Below are 18,090 nucleotides of genomic sequence, written 5' to 3' on the forward strand. Positions count from 1 at the left end.
TTTGTCTAATTTCCAGAGTCTTAAGATGATTGAAAAAGTAAAGTTTTGTGAATACAGTCACAACCTTATGCTTACATTCTATGGAGAGATGGGGTCAGTAATAAAATCAGACTAAAGGTGACAAGGGGCAGTATGAAAGGTCTTGGGAATTTGGGTGGTGTTGAATGTGGCAGCTTTGTATATCAGTATCAAAACTATTGTGACTACTTTAACTAAACTATAATAAAGTCATATAAAATTAATGTATGCAATTATGTGTGAGCAGCACAGTAAAATAAACTACCCTTCAGATCAATAGTGTGTGCACCATAATAAAAGTGTACAATACAAAGTAAGCACTAGCTCATGTACAAGCACCACAATTCAGAGTGTGGCATCTATAGTATCTGTGAAAGCACATCAACTAATTGAATCTCCCAGGGGAAACCTAAAGTAAAATTGTGCAAACAACAATAATTATATATTGGGCTGGAACAATGGAGCAAGCAGTAGGGCGTTTGTCTTGCATGCACTAACCTAGGATGGACTATGGTAGATTCCCTGGCATCCCATATGGTCCCCCCAAGCCAGGAGTGATTTCTGAGCACATAGCCAAGAGTAACTCCTGTGAGTCACCAGGTACCCCCTCCCTCCTCCCAAAAAAAAACCCAAAAGAACCCTTATAATTATATATAGAGTGTGTAACACAAGTCATCACAGTGCCAATAGCAAAAATGAATAGGAAATAGGGAATATTGAATTAAATTAAAGAACAATTCAAAGGTATTTAACTGTTCCTTTGAACCATTTCCTTGGAATAGCATAGGGATTTGGTTTTAAACGTATCATTTTATTTTTTTGGTTTTGGACCACAATAGGTAATCAGGGATTAATTTTGGCTCTGTGATACCAGGTCATTCTCAGCAGTATTTGGGAAACCATATCTGGGTTCAGGAATTGAATTAAGGTTAACTGCATACAAAGCAAGCACCTTAACTCATCTGCTCTTTTCCTGACAAGCAGCATTGGTGTTTTTTCATTATGAATTTGAGCAAATAAGATAATGAAATAAAGTAAATCTTTGTTTTGGCATTGGAGAAATAATGGGACAATTGTTATCTCAGTCAGCATTTGAAAAGGATAAAAACTCTAAGAATGACTCAAGGATAGATTTGATCATAGCATATTTGTGAGAAAAACATAACCTACAACCTACAATTTCTCACAAGACTAATTAATCTAAGTAGCTTTTAAGAAAATGTTTTCAGGGGAAAGAACATTGAATTGAGATAAATCAGGTGAGTAATTATTATAATAAGCTGGGGATAGGATGATGATCATTAAAGAATATTTTATTTGAAGGGAACAATAGTTTAAAGAACCTTTTTTTTTGTTCAATAAAGAAAGGATTTTATTTTTTGAACCAGGTCTATATTTCTCTATGCAGGTTAATATACCCAATAGATGTGCACTTTATTTTCAATCAAAAAAATTCACTCACATAACTATTGACTATCACCTTTTGATTTAGTGCTGAAATGCAAAAGTGGAACTTAAGAAATGTAAATTAATGTCAGAGCTACATGAAGTATAAAATGAGAGTAGGGATTCAATTCAAATCCTCATTACATTTACAAAGAAAACAAAAGCATAAAACATGACATTACATGCATATTTTATTTTCTTGTAGAAAATCTTTTAAAAATTATAGTTGTTATGAACACAAAATAAATTTAAGAAAAAGAAGAAAAAATTGTGGGTTTTTTTTTCCACAGGCACAGTAAATATTGATAAGATTAGAAAGGGAGTTCCATTGGCTTAAAAGATACAGGGTTTCTCCACCTTTGAAGCATACTGTTATGAAAATAACTACAGGCATTGTACATGCTCTTTTTCACTCCCCAGGTCATTTTATGGTTCCAGGAAACTTTCTACACAGTCGTGGATGTTAAAAGCATGACTTTGTAATTAGAGGTCTTGGTATTTGCACAGGTCATAGGATGACGCCTAGGATAGAGTCTTACTTTATGGTTCTAGAAGTTCTGTTCCATCCTTGTTGTTTTAACTAGTCATAGTTGTTGACAAAGGGGCTGAAAAATATTTGGTAACATGAACGCAGGCAAAAATATACTTAATAAAAATAAATTAGAAAAATTCTCTTATCAGCCATTAAAGGAACTCAAGAAATCCAACCTTACCCTATTATAACTTGGCCACATTTTTGGACAAATAGCCACTGTGCCTGTAAAGGAGGTATGAAATAAAAATTTTCAAGTAACTTTAGGAAAAGTGTAGCTTGGGACCCAGAAATGAATTAAATAAATACAATATGTATGTGCTCTACTGTAAAAAGAAGAAATATCTTCAACTAATGGCCTCAGGTATAGAGGTAATGATAGAAGGAAAAATTAAATAAAACTTCTGGAGATCTTAATAAATAAGTGGAAATAAATAAGATATAATTAACAATAATTCAATAAAAATACAGGTAGGTTTTGGAAATAAAATTTTTTGAGGCAGGACTGTGAATTTTGCACACTTAAAAGCCAACAACTCATTAAATTTAAACTTAAAGAACTTTCAAGAAGATTTAATACAAAGGCACTAAAAATATTCACAAATAATTGGTGAAATCAAAAGTGAAAGAAAAATAAATAAATTTAGTCACAGAAAAATGGAACATTAGTTAGATGGGAACAAACAGAAAATTTTGTTTTCAGCATATATGCCAAATAGAAACTCATTATGAATTTTTTAAATTAAAAATATAAACCCTAGATAATATAGCTCAAAATTAACAATTAAAATCTTTCCAGATAAGTAAATTCTGTATGAGTTTATTTCTAATAGGTTAGAACTAAACACATATTGAAGCAAATATTGAAGAAGAAATGGAGAAACAATATTTTTAAAAAGCTGTTATTTTTATTATTCTAAAAGTAATTAGCTAAATAAAATTAAAATATTAACTTTTCTCTGAGAATAACATATTTGAGAAGAAAATGCATAATAATTATATTAAAAATATAAGAATAATTAAATAAAAGTATACTTGATATAGTCAAAATGCTTGCATATTACATTACATGGAATACATATATATATGACAACATTCAAATGATACATGAATATACTACATAAAACTAAGATCAGTGGGAATTCAACTTAAAGAACTCCAGAGAATAAGGGCACAGTATGTTTACCATTAATATTCTTAGAAGGGGCCTGAGTGGTGATGCAGGCCATAAGATGTCTGCCTTGCGCACACTAGCCTAGGAAGTACCTAGGTTCCATTCCCCTGCATTGCCTCATATGGTTCCCCAAGCCAGGAGCGATTTCTGAGTGCATAGCCAGGAGTGGCCCCTGAGGATCACCAAAAAAAAAAAATACCATTAGAAGTGAAAATTTATTAGAATTGTATCATGAAAATAATTAAAGGAACAAACTCTTTAGTATTTATTATATGTGATGGCAATAACAAATTAGATATTAAAAAATTAAGGGTGACTATTGCAAAATATACCCAAGAAATTCTCAAGTGTTGATAAGGAAATAAAGAACAAACTAGGCTATATAATAATCTGATAATTTAAATATTTTATAATCTAACTATTTTACCATAAATAAAAGAAATTCAATGCTTAATTTATCAATTTGTAAAGCTCAATATATAGAAAATATAATCTAAAGATAGCAATATAATCCAGGGCAGCAATCGAGATCATAGAAGAATAAAGTAAATTAAATTAAAAAAATTAAAATAGGAATGAATTACTTTGTTTTCTAATCCAAATAATGTACATCATATTAAAAATTATATAGCAATTTGTCAAGTTTATCATTAACTATAATTATCTCAATTTTATATTAGTTGAACATACTAAGTCAAATATTAACATTTAAAGTCAATCAATAAATGTAATAAATAATTTTATATTTTATAGAAATTGAAGGGTTTCTATTTCCCAGATGTAGATAGAATATTTACATATTTTAAAATTATTTGTAATACAAAATTCAAGTTAAAATTATGTATCATGAGAGCTATTAAATAATTTTATTATTAAAATATTCTTGGTATCTTTTCAAACATTTTTATTATCCACATGATAAATAAATAATAAACACGGCATAAAATATTTATTTAATAATATAGTTTCTAATTTTTTTGTAAGATAATCAATTGTCATTCCTTTAATGGAGCTCATCTTGAGTCATGATCTGCATACATGTAAAGGATTCATGTACAAATGAGGTTCAGTATCTATACTGCTTGTTCCCTTCTAGGATCAGTGGATGTTCCTGACTGCCACAAAATAAGTATAAAATGAAATAAACACTCACACTCACACACACACACACACACACACACACACACAGACACACACACACACGATGCTCGATTTCTTAGCCATCACCGACATAAATAAAGATAACACACTGTGATCATTCACACACACTAAAATAAGAAGACATGAAAAATTGGATGTGAAAAAGATAGGACATCATCAATAACTGGTAGAAACAAATCAGCTCATGTTGGATTATACGTGGCAATTTCTCAAAAAAATTAAACCTGAAAGAGATAGGTGTTATCATACTGTGATTTTACTCTAATCATATATCCAAACAATGAATAACATATGTTTGCAAAAATACATACATGTGAAAATTCACAGAATCTTTATTTTTAATACTTAAAATCTAAAAACAGTTCATCTGACTTACCTAAGAGGATCAAGATACATGGTCTATCCGTACTGTGGGAAACAATTTGGGACTATAAAAGAATGAAATTTTAGGATGTGTTCCAATGTAAATAATCTTTGTAAACATTGTGTTTAGTTAAAAAGGCAAAAACAAGATAAATAAATACAATATAACCCCATTTATCTGACATACCCAAAATCAATCTCAGAATTAGAAACAGATTGCCACTGGCCTATGGCAATTGAGAGAAAAAGAGGAGTGTGGAATGACTGCTAACAGATATAGGCCTTCTTTGTGTGGCATTTGGGTGGGCATGAGCATTTTGTATAAATGAATACATACAATATAGTGAATACAAGTATTTAAAATAAATATAAGTATTTAAACATAGTTGATTGTTAAATTATAACATTGAAACATTGAATTCTACAACTCAAATGGGTCCATTTTATACGAAGTAATTCTTAGAAATATGCTATTTTTTATAAAAATATTTACTATGCTTAAAAACAAAGGAGCCACCCTTTACAAGTCATATATATGGCCATCTAACTTGTTTTGGATACTTTAAACCTTGGATAATTGATATTCCATGCTGTCAGTAGCCTATTTCACAACAGCTGAGTAACTTTAATACCTTCTGTTTAGAATAACATTTCCCTTGTGACACTAGTATAATTTAGATTGACTGAATTCTGTGTCAAAATTGCCAAAATGTTATCATAACACTTTTCGCCTAGTTTCCATGTTCCAAAAACCTTTAAGGTTTTAAGTATTTTGGAGAACAATAGCTCATGTTCGGTTTGTGGGTCCAAATTTGGCGGGCAGAGAAGATCAAGGGACCGGGGACCACTTTACATCTTATCACTCTCTGCATTGAGAAAATTCTCTAGAAATTTTTGCTGCGCTTAAATATGTAAAGACATAATTAACCAAGGAAACCAAGTTGAGGAAAGTTGGCTTTGTTTGACAACATGACACACAAAACAACATAAAAATGTTTTGACACAGTTCTGAAAAAATACAATAGCATGAAATAATTTTGTCTGCTCTAAAATTTTTGCAGTAATTGAGGAGAGAGTAGTGGAGAGATCAGGTCAAGAATAAGGGGACTGCTCTGCACTCGCCAACACCAGTTCCATCCCAGTAACTACATATGGTACCCAAATACCATCAGAATTAATTCCTGAGCATATCCATATTCTTTATCCTCATACAAAACTCTAATTTTTATTCAAAGAAAGCTCCTCTATTGCACATGAAACTAGTGCCACTTTTGTCAGATCTTTCCACTGGTCTCTCTCAGTTTGGGGAGTCCTACCCCAGAGAAATGATGAAATAATGTTTAATAAATAGTACTTCAGGGACCGGAGAGATAGAATGGAAGTAAGGCATTTGCCTTGCATGCAGAAGGACAGTGGTTCGAATCCCGGCATCCCATACGGTCCCCTGAGCATGCCAGGAACGATCTCTGAGTGAAGAGCCAGGAGTAACCCAAGTGCCATCGGGTGTGACCCCTCAAAACAAAATAAATAAATAAATAGTACTTCATATTTTTTTCAAAGCATACTTTGAAAGGGCCAATTTGTGAAAATAATTAATTTTGAGTGTCATAGCATTTACAAGTTGTTATCAAGAAAAACTCTATATGCATTTATTTTCTACAAGTAGAAGCTAGATTGTTAATTTTTTTTTGTTTTGTTTTTGGTTTTTGGGCCACACCCAGCGGTGCTCAGGGGTTACTCCTGGCTGTCTGCTCAGAAATAGCTCCTGGCAGGCACGGGGACCATATGGGACACCGGGATTCCAACCAACCACCTTTGGTCCTGGATCGGCTGCTTGCAAGGCAAACGCCGCTGTGCTATCTCTCCGGGCCCTAGATTGTTAATTTTAAGCATAATGTTTGAACTGATAGGCTACTATCTGTTGTGTATGTAAATATTTTATGGTATTATTATGTTACTGACCCTACCCAGATCAGTGATTGTGCCCCACCCTAGGGTGGTACCTGATTCTACTTCCAGCATTGGGTGGTATCTAATCCCACCATTGGGTGGTATCTGATTCTGAGTGATAAAAACAAGGGTCTGTGGAAAGCGAGAGGCTTTTGGCTGGAGCTAAGGCTGAGACTTTGGACTTCAGTCTTGTCCACCGATTAAAGCTAATATTTCCACAAGTCTGACTGTCTGCGACAGCTGTTTACCCGCAGTTTCACTTCAGAACCGTCGGACGGAAGGGGCTGCAGACGCGTGCTCCGAGCTGGAGGGGAAAGACCTCATCCTCCATCCCTCGATCAGTCAACCTCTTCAGGGGCTAACTTGCAACACTATCTATTTAAGGAATGCATGAGTTCCATTCTTGATGTAGTAATAGTCTCCAAAGCTACAAAATTTATACTTTAAAAATATTTTATAAGGGGAAAAGTTGGGTAGTTCAATGATCACAGATACATGTTTTGCATTTTCTAGCATCAGAATTTGAATGCCGATGCTGCATGGCACCTCAAACACTCAATGGTGTAATCCTGCAACATTGATCACTGCCACTTGATTGTGCTCTGTGATTATTTCTTTTTCATTTTTGGTCACAACTGGAGGTTACTCCTGGCTCTGTACCCAGACACCGGTCCTTGCAGTTTTGGGGGACCATATGGGATTGGATTCCAGGAATCCAATCACTGTCTCCTAGGTTAGCTGCATACAAGGCAAACGCCTATCACTCTGTTATCTCTCTGGCCCCTTCAGTGATAATTTCTGACTTTGTGCTCAAGATAACTGGTGGATTCAATACAGAGTGAGGAATTAAACAGTTCAGTCACTATAAGTGATTTAATTACTATACTATCTACCTGTTCTCAGAAGCCATTATTATTATTAAGATACACTGTGTTTGGAGCCAGTGAGTGAGTGAGAAATGGCTGCATGTGGGGGATTCCAGGCAGAGTGCTGATTGCTCTACCTGCAAAGTCTCCACCGGGCTGTGCTTCTTCTGAGGAACTGAGCACCGGAAGGGAGCCCTGTCCTACCCTTCTCTGTCTTTCCTGAACTCTGGAAGCTCTCCTCAGAGCCCTGGGAAGCGAACCCCAAAGAAACTACATTTGGAAGCTACCCAGCGAACCAGAAACTGAGCACCTGAAGGGAGCCCTGTCCTACTCTTCTCTGTCTTTCCTGAACTCTGGAAGCTCTCCTCAGAGCCCTGGGAAGCGAACCCCAAAGAAACTACATTCGGGAGCTACCCAGCGAGCCAGTGAGTGAGTAAGAAATGGCTGGATGTGGGGGTTTCCAGACAGAGTGCTGATTGCTCTACCTGCAGAGTCTCCACCCGGCTGTGCTTCTTCTGAGGAAACTGAGCACCAGAAGGGAGCCCTGTCCTACCCTTCTCTGTCTTTCCTGAACTCTGGAAGCTCTCCTCAGAGCCCTGGGAAGCGAACCCCAAAGAAACTACATTCGGAAGCTACCCAGCGAGCCAGTGACTCTCCTCAGAGTCCTGGGAAGTGAACCCCAAAAATACAGCATTCTGAAGCTGCCCAGCGAGCGAGTGAAAACTACGCCTGACCAGTGGGGCCCGACTGTGAAAAACTGTGAGTGCTGCCTGTGTGTGTGTCTCTGCTATCCTGTTGCATGAACCTCCTGAGAGTGGGCTGAAAAGAAGCTCCAGAAGGCACTTAGCTCCACTTTGCTACGCAGCCGTGCGCTCTTTCTAAAAAAAGAACACCATCACAAGAAGAAAAAAACCACACTAAGAACTGTGCTGGATCACAGAAGCAAGAATTTCTCTCCAGACTGTCTTCTCTGCTGCGTGCTTGGGCCTAAGATTTGATCCTGTGTGAGGCTTCATCCACGGAGGACTCCCCTATCTTGGAGGCAAGTCGGCCCATCCAGAAAGGGCGGAGCCAGAGAAGTGCGTTGCCTGCATCATATAACCAATGAATACCACCACAACACGTAGAAAAACCCACAATACAAGTGTGACAATGGGGAAACAACGCAGGCCAGCATCAGACATAGAGAATGAAGATGACAATTCTGATGACCAGTTAACGACCAACCAACTAATCAATCTCTCAGATAAGGACTTTAGAGTAGCAATATGGAATATACTCAAAGAACTCAAAGAAACCATGAATAGAATAGAACAGAACACTAATAAGAATCAAGAAAATATGAAGACAGAAATCACAAAACTCCAAACTGAAATAACATGTCAAATAACAGGCCTGAAAAAATCAGTAAACGAAGTGAATGACAAAATGGATAAGCTCTGGGACAGGGTATCAGAAGCTGAGAATAGACTTGGTGCTGTGGAAGATGAGATACATAACAATTCCATACAACAGGAGAGATTGGAAAAAAAACTTAAACCAAATGAACAGACAATGGAAAAATTAGTCAAAGAATGGGAACAGATGAAAATAGAGGTCTATGATAAGATGAACAGAAACAACTTAAGAATCATTGGAGTCCCAGAGACCCAGGAAGATAATTTCCAGGAAGAATCAACGGTCAAGAACATCATTAAAGAGAAACTCCCAGAGCTAAAGAATATATGTGATCAAATCCTGCATGCTCGAAGAGTACCAACCAAAAGAGACCCAAGAAAAACCACCCCAAGACACATCCTAGTCACAATGACAAATCCCACATATAGAGACAGAATTCTGAAAACAGCAAGATCAAAAGGGGAAATTACATTCAAGCAAGCATCCTTGAGATTTACAGCAGACCTGTCACCAGAAACACTAAATGCCAGAAAGCAGTGGTGGGATATTGTGACAAGACTGAATGAAATGAATGCTTCACCTAGAATACTGTACCCAGCAAAACTCACTTTCCGGTTTGACGGAAGAATACATGGTTTCACAGAAAAAAAACAGCTCAGAAACTTTGCAGACTCAAAACCAGTCTTTTTTTTTTTTTTTTTGGTTTTTGGGCCACACCCTGTGACGCTCAGGGGTTACTCCTGGCTATGCGCTCAGAGGTTGCTCCTGGCTTCTTGGGGGACCATATGGGACGCCGGGGGATCGAACCGCGGTTCGTCCTAGGCTAGCGCAGGCAAGGCAGGCACCTTACCTCCAGCGCCACCACCCGGCCCCTCAAAACCAGTCTTAAGAGAAAAACTGAAAGACCTAATCTAAGACAAGACTGACCAAAAGACACACCAAATTTCGATATAAAGATGGCATTAAATCCCAGGACAATTCGTTCTCTCAACGTCAATGGACTAAATGCACCAGTTAAGAGACACAGAGTGGCTAAATGGATCAAAAAACTCAATCTAACATTCTGCTGCCTACAAGAAACGCACCTGAATAGTCAGAACAAACATAGACTCAAAAAAAAAAAGGCTGGAGAAAAGTTATCCAAGCAAACAACACCCATAAAAAAGCTGGAGTGGCCATACTAATATCAGATAATGCAAACTTTATACTCAGGAAGGTTGTAAGGGACAAAGATGGATATTTTATATTAATCAAGGGGTATGTAGAGCAGGAGGAAATAACTCTCCTAAACATATATGCACCAAATGAGGGGCCAGCAAAATATTTAAAACAACTGTTGACAAATCTGAAAAACAATATCAATAACAACACAATAATTGTGGGGGACCTCAACACTACTTTGTCAACACTGGATAGGTCAACCAGACTGAAACCCAACAAGAATATACTAGACCTGAGGAGAGAAATGGAAGAAAGAGGCCTAGTGGATATATATAGGACACTCCATCCCCAGAAACCTGGATACACATTCTTCTCCAATGTACATGGGACATTCTCCAGGATAGACTACATGCTGGCACATAAAACATACCTCCATAAGATCAAGAGGATAGAAATTTTGCAGACTACCTTCACTGACCACAAGGCTCTGAAATTATTTGTAAATTCCAAAGGGACTCAGAAGAAAAACTTTAACACCTGGAAGTTAAACAGCCTCATACTCAATAACCAGTGGGTCCGAGATGAAATCAAGAAGGAAATCAAAAGGTTCCTGGAAACAAATGACAATAAAGACACAAACTATCAGAACTTATGGGACACAGCAAAAGCAGTACTGAGAGGAAAATTTATAGCTTTGCAAGCACACATCAGGAAGGAAGAAGGAGCTTACCTGAGTAGCTTAATGACACAGCTAATAGAACTAGAAAGTACTCAACAAAAGGACCCAAAAATAGGAAGACAGAAGGAAATAACAAAGCTGAGAGCAGAAATCAACGAAGTGGAAACTCAAAAAACAATCCGAAAGATCAACGAAAGCAGAAGTTGGTTCTTCGAAAAAATAAACAAGATTGATAGACCACTGGCAAACCTAACAAAGAAAGAGAGAGAGAGAAACTTGATAACTCGTATTAGGAATGAAAAAGGAGAGATCACTACTGATATGACAGAGATTCAAAGGGTAATCAGAAACTACTTTGAAAAACTCTATGCCACTAAAAATGAGAACCTGGAAGAAATGGATAAATTCTTGGACTCTAATAATCTTCCATGGTTGAAAGAAGAGGATGTAGCATATCTAAACACCCCCATCACCATTGATGAAATAAAAATGGTAATCAAAAGTCTGCCCAAAAACAAAAGCCCAGGCCCAGATGGATTCACTAATGAATTCTATCAAACTTTCCAAGAGGAACTACTACCAATCCTGGCAAGACTCTTTCATGAAATTGAACAAGTGGAAACACTCCCAAATAGCTTTTATGAAGCCAACATCACCTTGATATCTAAACCAGACAGAGATGCTACGAAAAAAGAAAATTACAGACCAATATCGCTGATGAATGCAGATGCAAAGATCCTCAACAAAATCCCGGCAAATAAGATTCAATACCTCATTAAGAAGATCATCCACTACGATCAAGTAGGTTTCATCCCAGGAATGCAAGGATGGTTTAACATCCGTAAGTCTATCAACATAATACACAACATCAACAACAAGAAAAATAAAAACCACATGATTATATCAATAGATGCAGAGAAAGCATTTGACAAGGTCCAACACCCATTCTTGATCAAAACTCTCAGCAAGATGGGAATGGAAGGAACCTTTCTCAATATAGTTAAGGCCATCTACCACAAGCCAGTGGCAAATATTATCCTCAATGGAGAAAAACTAAAAGCCTTCCCTCTAAATTCTGGCACAAGACAAGGCTGTCCTCTCTCACCACTCCTATTCAACATAGCACTGGAAGTACTTGCTATAGCGATTAGGCAAGAAAAAGATATCAAGGGAATCCAGATAGGAAAGGAAGAAGTCAAGCTCTCACTGTTTGCAGATGACATGATGCTCTACTTAGAAAACCCTAAAGACTCTACCAAAAAGCTTCTAGAAACAATAGACTCATATAGCAAGGTGGCAGGCTACAAAATTAACACACAAAAATCAATGGCCTTTCTATACACCAATAGTAATAAGGAAGAAATAGACATTAAGAAAACAACCCCATTCACAATAGTGCCACACAAACTCAAATATCTTGGAATCAACTTGACTAAAAATGTGAAAGACCTATACAAAGAAAACTATAAAACTCTGCTCCAAGAAATAAGAGAGGACACATGGAAATGGAAACACATACCCTGCTCATGGATTGGCAGGATTAACATCATCAAAATGGCAATACTCCCCAAGGTGTTATACAGATTCAACGCTATCCCTCTAAAGATACCTATGACATTCTTCAAAGAGGTAGATCAGGCACTTTTGAAATTTGTTTGGAACAATAAACACCCTAGAATAGCTAAAGCAATCATTGGGAAAAAGAATATGGGAGGAATTACTTTCCCCAACTTTAAACTTTACTACAAAGCAATAGTTATCAAAACAGCATGGTATTGGAATAAGGACAGACCCTCAGATCAGTGGAATAGGCTTGAATACTCAGAAAATGTTCCCCAGACATACAATCACCTAATTTTTGATAAAGGAGCAGGAAATCCTAAATGGAGCAAGGAAAGCCTCTTCAACAAGTGGTGTTGGCACAACTGGCTAGCCACTTGCAAAAAATTGAACTTAGACCCCCAGCTAACATCATGTACGAAGGTAAAATCCAAATGGATTAAAGACCTCGATATCCGACCCCAAACCATAAGATATATAGAACAACACATAGGCAAAACTCTCCAGGACATTGAGACTTCAGGCATCTTCAAGGAGGAAACTGCACTCTCCAAGCAAGTGAAAACAGATATTAACAGATGGGAATATATTAAGTTGAGAAGCTTCTGCACCTCAAAGGAAATAGTGCCCAGGATACAAGAGCCACCCACTGAGTGGGAGAATCTATTCACCCAATACCCATCAGACAAAGGGCTAATCTCCAAAATATACAAGGCACTGACAGAAATTTACAAGAAAAAAACATCTAATCCCATCAAAAAATGGGGAGAAGAAATGAACAGACACTTTGACAAAGAAGAAATACAAATGGCCAAAAGACACATGAAGAAATGCTCCACATCACTAATCATCAGAGAGATGCAAATCAAAACAACAATGAGATACCACCTCACACCACAGAGAATGGCACACATCACAAAGAATGAGAACAAACAGTGCTGGCGGGGATGTGGAGAGAAAGGAACTCTTATCCACTGCTGGTGGGAATGCCATCTAGTTCAACCTTTATGGAAAGCAATATGGAGATTCCTCCAAAAACTGGAAATCGAGCTCCCATACGATCCAGCTATACCACTCCTAGGAATATACCCTAAGAACACAAAAATACAATACAAAAATCCCTTCCTTACACCTATATTCATTGCAGCACTATTTACCATAGCAAGACTCTGGAAACAACCAAGATGCCCTTCAACAGACGAATGGCTAAAGAAACTGTGGCACATATACACAATGGAATATTATGCAGCTGTCAGGAGGGATGAAATCATGAAATTTTCCTATACATGGATGTACACAGAATCTATTATGCTGAGTGAAATAAGTCAGAGAGAGAGAGAAAAACGCAGAATGGTCTCACTCATCTATGGGTTTTAAGAAAAATGAAAGACATTCTTACAATAATAAATTTCAGACACAAAAGAGAAAAGAGCTGGAAGTTCCAGCTCACCTCAGGAAGCTCACCACAAAGAGTGATGAGTTTAGGTAGAGAAATAACTACATTTTGAACTTTCCTAATATTGAGAATGTATGAGGGAAATGTAGAGCCTGTTTAGGGTACAGGCGGGGGTTGGGTGGGGAGGAGGGAGATTTGGGACTTGGGTGATGGGAATGTTGCACTGGTGATGGGTGGTGTTCCTTTTATGACTGAAACCCAAACACAATCATGTATGTAATCAAGGTGTTTAAAGAAAAACAAAAAAAAATAAATATGGAATCAGAAAAAAAAAGATACACTGTGTTTTAAAATACATATTTGATACTATATTTATTCAAGGGCATATTCACCACTTCATTTAGTATTGCTTTATTTCTGAGAAAATTCTATTGAAAGTAGAAAAATTACTATTCTGTCATGAAAGGAAACCTAAGAAGTAAATTTGGAGTCTTTCGATCTTTGAATCTTCCTAAATCTGTAAAATATCTTGGCAGCAATTCTCCATCAAAGAAACAGAAATTCATTTCCATTTTTGCATTTCCATGAATTTTTTTTGATTAAAAACCCAGGAGTCTCTCTATATTGGTACTTTACTAATAATGTAAAAAGTGTGAGGATATATACAGAGAATAAAACCATATATTTATTCTGATGTAAATCTCACTGAGACACAAAAGACAAGTGGCTTGTAGAGAATTCTAACAAGATACAATTAAGAGCACTTATTACTTATTCTGAATACTTTGGAGAGTAATGAGGTTTAGAATATTTTTTCTTGTTTATGGCCTTAGTTAAAAATAATGCATTTGACATTATAGATTTACTAATTTTGTATCTATTAAATAGCACAAAATAAGCCGGTTTTTCTAATCTTGGTGCTTTAGAAATAGAAAACTGTTATTTCCTAAGTAATTAAAGTATTTCCTTACTCTCAATGTTTGTATCTGACTCTCACAGGAGGAGTTCACTGAAATCAATTACCTGTGGAGGAATAATTGGAATTGAAACATTATGACTGAATATGTTTCTTAAAACCAAGAGGTTATTGAATATCAATTATATTTTCTGTGATTTATAAAAACAGAAACTAGAAGAGAATTTTTCTTATTATAGAGAATTCTTATTTAAGAATATAAGATCTTTCTAAATGGAATTGTTCAAAATCAAATGAATTAAAGGTCAAGTTTTTGAGAGCAAGGTGTTGAGTTGAGAGTGGACATGATTGTCCAGGAAATAGAAAGTAAGAGAAGCTAAGGGAATCTTCAAAATGGTGTTATAAATGCTAGTACTGAAATAAAGGTCACATAACTATAAGTTGCTGGAAAAAGGCAGTACAGTGCTGGAGAAATCATATATGGTTAGGGGAAATTGACTTGGACCTATTCCACCCCATATATTCTTCTGAGCACTACCATAATTAGTAATCCCTGAGAGAAGAACCAGAGTACCTGTTGAGCACCATAACATGGGGCCCAAATAACCAGAAACAAAAAAGATCATGAGAGAAACATAGGTAGTAATCTAAGATTGAATGAAGACAGATGTCAAGATAAGAATTAGCTTTATGACAGTTTGTTTTAATCCTAAATTTGAAAATATGATTACAGTATTATTATTTACATGTAGAGCAATGTTGTTTATTAAGAATGATTTCAGTTATACAGTGGATATAATGAGAAAAATGAGGGACTGCAGTGATAGCACAGCAGTAGGGCATTTGTATCGCATGCTGCTGACCCGGAATAAACCCGGGTTTGATTCTTGGCATGCCATATGGTCCCACAGTCTGCCAGGAGCGATTTCTGAGTGCAGAGCCAGGAAGAACCTCTGAGCACTGCCAGGTGTGGCCCAAAAATCAAAAAAACAACAAACCAAAATAAAATAAAATTAATAAATCAATTAAAAAAGAGAAAAATTAGTATAAAACATGAGTAGGGAAATCAATTTAGACAAAATTGCATAGATTTTATTATATATATTTTATATATTGTGAGTGCATTAGTTGTATTAGGCATTAACCTAATCTGAAACTTCATACTAGGATAAATATATAACAAATAATTATTTTCCAAATGTTTCATGTCTTATTTTCTATATACAAAGAGGGTGGTGATATTGTATTTGTAGAAATGTGTTTCACATTTTCAGCTAACATTCAACTTAAATAATTGAAAAATATTTATTGGATGTGGCATGAGACTTATTATTAAGAAAGTCCAACGTGCAATCTTGGGTTATAGATGATTAGTAGTAAATTCATAAGATTAATAATTAAGATGTATTTTAAATAAAATTGAAATTTTGAAATATTTTAAATCTGTTAATATATGTCAATTGGTATAGAGAAATGATACTAAATAGATTTTTAGCAATCATAATTTTATAAGTCTTAGTCCCTTACTTATAAGTACTTTGAACTACCTAATAAGAGATGATGTACGTAAAAATCTAAGATAAAAACAACTTTGAGTGAAGCTTAAAATATTATTATATTTACTAGTGAAAAAATAAATGTACAATAAAATTTAATAAGATTAAATCCTCATTTTAACCCTCATTTCTATTCTATAACTCATCTGAAATCAATAAATTCATCCTGAACACAATAATTTTCCTCATACATGCATTCTTTGGAAACCGTGATAAGTTTATTATGTCTATATTTATAAAATATTTTTATTTTTAGTGTTTAGTTTCTAGTAATTATTTTAGTATTTAGTATATATAAAATATAATTTAATGAAATAAATTTTACTCTAATATTTTGTTTAGAAATCACAATAAATTTAAGAACATAAATGTTATAAAAGGAGAGAAACATTTTATAAAATAGGTCTATTTTCCAATCTATTGTTCTAGACATTTGTTTCTGACATCTTGGGATTTTGTGTCCTCTAGGCCACTATTTTTCTGCTGGAAGAAATAGAGCACAGATGTTGAAGAGATTAAAGGATACACCTGTCTCAAATGTTCTTTCCATAAAACATTCCTTTATGAGCTGTCAGTCTTTACAGAATGTTCACTCGAATTTAGAGTTTATTTAGATGATTTTGCACTTATTCCTATTAATTTACCTTAATACTGATTCTTACCATATGAGCATTTTGGTCAATGTTAGACTAATATTTAGTTTATTTCCTTATCAATTTATTTCTATTTATTCTAGATTATCTCCTTCAGTGTATTATTAGGACTACTTTTACTTGCAAGACATAGATTATTTTTTTTATATTTATCTTTCCTTTGCTATCCAGCATAATGTGTCTTCTCACGAACTCAAAGAGAGAAAAGTAACTGTAGTTTGGCTATTTACATTAAATCTGTCTTCAAGAATAGTTAGATAATTTAAGAAATATTAACTATAAACTTCTGATTTTTCACTAGATTAAATATATACTTATTAAAGGAACATTTTCCTTTTTTTCTTCCAACTGCAAATGATTGCTGAAATCAGAAATCAGAAATTAGAAAACTCTTGGAATTAGAAGTTAGAAAACTCTTAGAATACTTTTAAATTTCAGAAATCATATTTCTAAAATAGAGTAAATTAGGTAAACGTAACCTAGGCAAAAGAAGAATAAAATATTAAATGAGGAGTCAATGAAATAGTACAATAGGTAAGTTGCTAGGTTTGAATGGAGTTTTACATCTAGCATCACTTACAGTCCCCAGATTAACACCAGGAATGATTCCTGACAATATTGTTATGAGTAAGCCCTGAGCACCACCATGAGTGATCACTGAGAACAGTCAGTCATGAACACTGTAGCGTGTGCCTCCAAACCCAGAAAAAGTATGAAGTGAAGAAGAGACTCAACAATATTAATTAAGATCCTTAGCATATACCTTTAGTTATTATTTAAATGAGTTGAGCAAGTAGGCCTTTCATTCCTTTTAATTTGCTATTGGTAGTTTGTGATTTATAACACTATTTTTTTTTGGTTTTGGGGCCACACCCAGTGATGTTCAGGGGTTACTCCTGGCTTGGGGGACCATATGGGCCACCGGGGAATCGAATCGCAGTATGTCCTAGGCTAGCATTGGCAAGATAGACACCTTACCTCTAGCACCACCGCGCCAGCCCCGATTTATAACACTATTAATGGTGATTTTGATAATCTAAAATACCACAACCATCAGGTAGATATGCTTATTAACCTTCCTATCCCAAGAACTACAAATGTCCCTACTTTCCAAGCCAACACACACTAAAACAATTATGACTATCACATCTTCCATTATATTGCTTTTGGTTCTTTGTTGTTACCTTGCTGTGAATACTTAAATTTCGTGTATGAGAAAGATCATTCTATATCTACACCTTTCTTTCTGACTTCACTTTTG

This window comes from Suncus etruscus, chromosome 1, assembly GCF_024139225.1.
Source record: "Suncus etruscus isolate mSunEtr1 chromosome 1, mSunEtr1.pri.cur, whole genome shotgun sequence".
NCBI lineage: Eukaryota > Metazoa > Chordata > Mammalia > Eulipotyphla > Soricidae > Suncus > Suncus etruscus.